The sequence below is a fragment of the Staurois parvus genome, unplaced genomic scaffold (genome assembly GCF_062004578.1).
Source record: "Staurois parvus isolate SC_StPar_1 unplaced genomic scaffold, SC_StPar_1.0 ptg000018l, whole genome shotgun sequence".
In the NCBI taxonomy this organism is placed as follows: Eukaryota; Metazoa; Chordata; class Amphibia; order Anura; family Ranidae; genus Staurois; species Staurois parvus.
Window position 1 is genome coordinate 21,533,909 of NW_028317814.1, and position 5,838 is coordinate 21,539,746.

The 5,838-nt window shown below is 39.5% G+C and overlaps 1 pseudogene; it reads right to left on the bottom strand.

Moving 5' to 3' along the window:
• Positions 1-4,888: 4,888 nt before the first annotated feature.
• Positions 4,889-5,206, bottom strand: LOC149473174 (small ribosomal subunit protein mS34 pseudogene; annotated as a pseudogene).
• Between the last annotated feature and the right edge of the window lie 632 nt (positions 5,207-5,838).

Sequence of the window (5,838 nt, forward strand, 5' to 3'; positions counted from 1 at the left end):
ATCTGTCCTAATAAAGAAATGGTTTTATCGGATGGCAGTCATTCCTCCATCCTCAGATCTAAGCTGGACTAGCACTTGATAGTCCTGGCAGACAAGGGTGGACCAGCCTGGAGCAGTAGTTTTGGTGTTCTTCAGTTCACAGTTAACCATGAATGATGGCCCTAGAATTGATCTCTCATTCATATCTAATATGTGTGATACACTCACTGTTTTTCTTTGGCACACTCTACATACGTGTTTACATTTGTATGTGCATGCGCTTATGTAGACGGTGGGGGGCTTTAACCCCTTGGTGACCAAAGGTAAAACAAATGTTAATGCCTGAACACCATTTTGCAACTTTGGCAAGTGTTAGTACAACTGTACATATCGGTGCGACTACTTATTGTATCCAGGTCCATTATACCATGGTGTATTTCAGGACAAATGGGGCTTTCTTATAGGGGTAAATGGTAATGGATAGCTCCTGATTTTTATTTTTATTATCAAAGGGAAACTGATTCAAATTATTTAAAAAGAAAAGCAAAAACTTATTTTTAAAAATTTAGCTTTTGTATTTTTTTCTATTACCATGCTTTACCACCAAGAAACAACCCAAAATAATATCTCCTACTCCTGATGATCGCAGCGATACCACATATGTGTACATTATTTGTTTGTACCCGTAGTACAGCCCATAGACAACAGTGTGTATTTTGCTTTTTTTATCCTACCTAAACAGTACTAATTAATAATTTTAAAAATGTTTTTATTTTTTAAATCCTACTTAAAATATACTGTCCTTGACCTTTTACCTTTACCTTAACCCTAATGCTGACCCTGGCATTGATTTAGATCGTACCATGGTATAGCTAATTTTTTCTTTGTTTTCATTTTTTCTAATATATTTTCTTTACACACATTTGTTTATTTACTTCTTCCTCTCGTGCAAGAAGAGAAAGATACAATGTATCCTCCTCCCACCTAGAGTAGGAAACACATGATCCACAATAATATAAAAATCCTGGGCACATGCTACACACGTGTTTACTTTTAAATATGCGTGGGGGTGGCGGCTTAAAACAATTTTTTTAATTCATTTTTTTCACAGGAACAGGTGTCTCCACTACGCCATTTCATTTCACTTCTTGCTCTAGTGGAAATGCTAACATTCTGCATTTTGTCGCACTTTCTGTCCCAGTGGCAGTGGTCTGCAGGATGCATAGAGAGGGTGAAGGGTGAATCTCCCCAGATGGGGACACCAATAGAAAAAAAAAAAAAGACAAAAATCTAACCCTTCCCCCAGACTATTTCAGTTTCTTTTACAAAGAGCTTTATTGAATAGTAAGCAAAAAATAAACAGACATTCGGAGCATAAATTCAAGGACCAACAATTATGGATCATAATAAATGACAAGGAACTTGTTCAAGGCATGCATCAATAAAGGCATAAGCTGAAGAGTTTACATAGAAGCCTTGTAGGAATAGGTGGAGGAAGGGGTTATAAGGGAATGATTAACAAACCTTTGTGGGTCAATGATAATGTAAACTCCAGAGAGAGTTTTAGCTACATCAACATTATAGAAAACAGGAGAGGCCCAAGAAGAGGCTTCTCCAAAAAATTGTTCATGCTCATAACCTAGAGAGTGTATTGCGGATGTAGCGCAGAAAACAACAAGCACAATCTGTGAAATATATTTAAGGACAAATTGAACAGCTTGAAAGGAAAAGACATACAGTAGAGAGACACGGACATCACAAACAACAATGACAAAAAAAAAAAAAAAAAGGAAAGGGGGGGAAGTTGGGGCTCCAAGGGGATCACGGCAAAATCCAACCTCATATCGACAGGAGGGATTGGTCGAATCTCGAGGGTTGAGCTACATCCAACCAGGAGCGCCATATCTGCAAAAATTTTGTATGGGTATCTAACAATATGGCCGTCAATTTTTCATTAACCATGATGAAATTCATCCGGTTTTTGACAGCCTCAAAAATAAGGACAGGAGTCTTCCAAGCCCTTGCAATTGTCAATTTAGTTGCCATAAATAAGTGTGATGCCAGCTGCCGTTCAGAACGGAGAAGACCCTCCAATGGTTTAATTAGAAGCGCTTCATACGGATTACGCTTGATGTCTGTGTGAAGGATAGTGCGGAGAAGGGCGTACACCCTAATCCAGACTATTTCAGTTTCATTCAGTAACAATGGTTGCTAAAACCAATGAAATGCAAAAAAAAAAAAAAATCCTTGCCCAGAGTAGTACAATATTACTATGGTAACATTGTATTGCTTTGGTCACCGTGTGTTGAAAATGGTAATAAAATAAAAAAGTAATAAAAAACTGAAAAAAATAATTAAATTATTATTTATTTTTACATACTGTCACCAGGTCAGTGTCCCTAATCACCGCCACACCACTTATATGATAATACTGGACTGGACTGGTGACAATATGTAAAAAAAAAAAATATATATATATATATATTTATTTACAACTTCAAAAAACTTGCCGTGCCTCTTACTAAATAACTTTGGCTGTCTATTTTCCAAAAATGGGTCATTTGGGGGGTATTGGTACTGTCCTGGCATTTTTGGGCCTCAAGAAATGAGATTGGCCATCAGTACATCAGAATTGATTGATTGGTAGATATATGTATATGCCATGGTTTGTGGACTCTATAACTTTCCTACAGACTAATAATATACAATAATTTGGGTTATTTTCACTAAAGAAATGTAGCAGAATACATTTTGACCTGAATTTGTGAAAAAAGGTTATTTATTTAAAACATTTTATAACAGAAACAAAGAAAAATGTTTATTTAGCAAAAAAAAAAACTCAGTGGTGAATAAATACCACCATAAAAAGCACCTTACAGCATCTGTCTCCATCCTGGGGATAATGGGATCCTGCCGACATTGGGGATCCCTGTGGACCTGCTCCGCTGCCTGGAGCGGGGAATCGGGTTCTGTTTGACCCCCATCCGTAGAGCTGGAGGTTCACGGCCTACGTGGCCTCCGAGAGGGGCCACACTATATGCCACGGCTCATATATCCCCTCCCCTCGATGTGCTAGTGTCCTTCGATACCATGGGCAGAGTTGCTTCCCTCTGATGTGGGTTCAGTTTCCACCTAGTTTATACTTATTCAGTAATATTCAAGAAAATATTTTTCCTAACAAATTCATTCAAGACCATATTGCAAAAATGAATACACCTCAATGAAAGTCTTAGACGCAAAGCTAAGTTTTAGACAATAAAATCCTAATTAACAAGAATTCAACTACAGGTGAGTCTAAATATTCATTAAACAGGTGTACAGCAGTTGATTATAAAAGGGCATTACTTAACAAAGAAAACCCCTCCCATTTCATGCTGTCAGCAATGGCACCACATGGAAGAGAAATGTCACAAGGCCTGAGAAATAAAATAATTTCTTTACACAAGAAAGGTGAAGGCTACAAGAAGATCAGCAACGCTTTACTTATCAGTCAGAATTCTGTAGCAAAAGTGATACAAAAATTTAAAAAATATGGAACTGCAACCATCTCACAGAGACTTCCAGGCTGTCCACGGAAGTTGACACATCAACAAGAGCGTCTTCTGATGAGAGGGGTTAAAGAAAATCTCCATGCAAGTTCATTGCAGTTGTCTAAAATAGAAAGCAAAAACTGGGGCAATTGTTTCCTATGACGCAATATGGCGTATACTGCAGAGGAATGGCATGCATGGGTGTCATCCACGTAGGAAACCTCTCCCACGCACAAAAAATCCTGCCTAGAATTTGCCAGGGACCATACGCAAAAAGAAGACTGCTGGGACTCTGTACTCTGGAGTGATGAGACCAAGATAAATGTTTTTGGAACTGATGGCTTCAAAACTGTACGGTGTTGCAAAGGTGAGGAGTACAAAGAAAAATGCATGGTGCCTACAGTGAAACATAGCGGTGGCAACGTCCTTCTGTGCTGCCGCATGAGTGCTGCTGGTGTCGGGGAGCTGAATTTAATTCATGGTATCATGAATTCACTGATGTACTGCTCTGTATTGAAAGAGAAGTTGTGCACTTTTCCAACATGACAATGATCCAAAACACACATCTAAGGCCACTGTTGCATTTCTGAAGAACAAGGTGAAAGTGATTCAGTGGCCAAGTATGTCTCCTGATCTGAACCCAATCGAACACCTATGGGGAAATCTTAAAAGACAAGTTGAGCATCACTTTCCATCCAGCATCCAGGCTCTAAGAGGTTGTTCTTGAAGAATGGAAAAATTTAGATGTTGCAATGTTGCCAACTTGTTCATTCCAAGCTTAGAAGACTTGGTGCTGTCCTTACAAATCATGGAGGTCATACAAAATACTAGATGTAGTAGTTTTTGTTGTGGGGTGTATTCATTTTTGCATCAACTAATTGGAGTAAAACTGAAGATTTTGCAATCTACGTTATACCTTACTTTCATGTAATGAGCAAAACAAATGTTACATAAAACTCAGTTTTGACAACATTTTGGAAATTGTTCTTCTGTTGAGATATTGAATAAAATCTTACTTTTCAAAAGGGGTGTACTCATTTATGCTGAGCACTGCATATATGGAATGCCTTTAAATTATCAGTAGCACATAATGGTGTGATTTTATATAAAGTTTTATTACAGCCCAGTAAACATCAAATAGGAAAGTCCAACAGTTACTTATGGTGTCATTGAGTAAAAATGACAATTTTCAATTACGGAAGGTGTTGTGTACTCTTTACTCAGTATGGCCTATAACTGAAAACAACCCTCAACAAAGAGCAGAGCCCATAACCCCAATTACCATGGAGCTTCGTTGCCATTTTGGTTTGTAGGTCACGCTGCTGACAAACTGTACATGAATCCATGTTTCTAGGAAGTAGCAGAAGTCCATGGCGTTATCACACAGGTGTCCCTGTTTTGGCTCTCCTCACTTTAAGCTCCTTTTGGAGCTCATGATCAGATTCCCGTAATCTACCAATGTCCAGCATGGGCTCTGTTAAAGGCTTTCCTTCTTTCTGCAACTGAGCCAGAGCAATAGCCCTCAGTAGTGGTGGGTATGGCACATAGCGAATGGGTTCTGGCTCCGGCAGAGGGATAAATTGCTTGAAGTTCTCTTCTTCATGCCGTGGTATAAGACGCCAGTCATGGTACATGACTTTGCTGATCTCCTGCTCTTCAGGCACGGTTTTACCTGAGTGAAGGAAGAAGATGACCATCAATATAAGATCACCAAGTCACTCTACCTCAGATAGGCTCTGCTTATGATCCTGGATGAGAAATATGCTATATGGCCAAAGCTACAAGGACCCCACTCCAAATAATTGAGTGAATGTGTTTTAGTGAAGGGTACTGTTCATTCTACAATTCTCTAGCATACAAAGACATTTAGATTTGGATGTCAAGCCTACTACACACGGGCCAAATGTCGAGCGGTATTTTGACATCTTCCAATTTTTATTGGATATTTGGCCCAATGTGGTAGCCGGTCTGTCAGAAGCCAGACGTTCGGTCGGCTTCTGTCAAAGAGGCATGATTGAAGAAGGTCTGCTGATCAGCTCCTGATCAGTGCTCTCAGCCAATGGCTGACAGTGTTGACCGAAGTGTTCTGTCCGGGATGGGGGGCGTCCCTGTCAGAACCCAGGGGAGCTCGCTGTACCAATATCATATCATTAGTATACTATGACATACAAAGCCATCCACAACACTGCCCCAATTTACATATCTGATCTTATCTCTACATATCACCCAAACCATACTCTCCGCTCCTCGCAAGACCTCCTACTCTCTAGCTCCCTTATCTCCTCCTCCCATGCTCGTCTCCAAGACTTCTCCAGGGCATCACCTATTC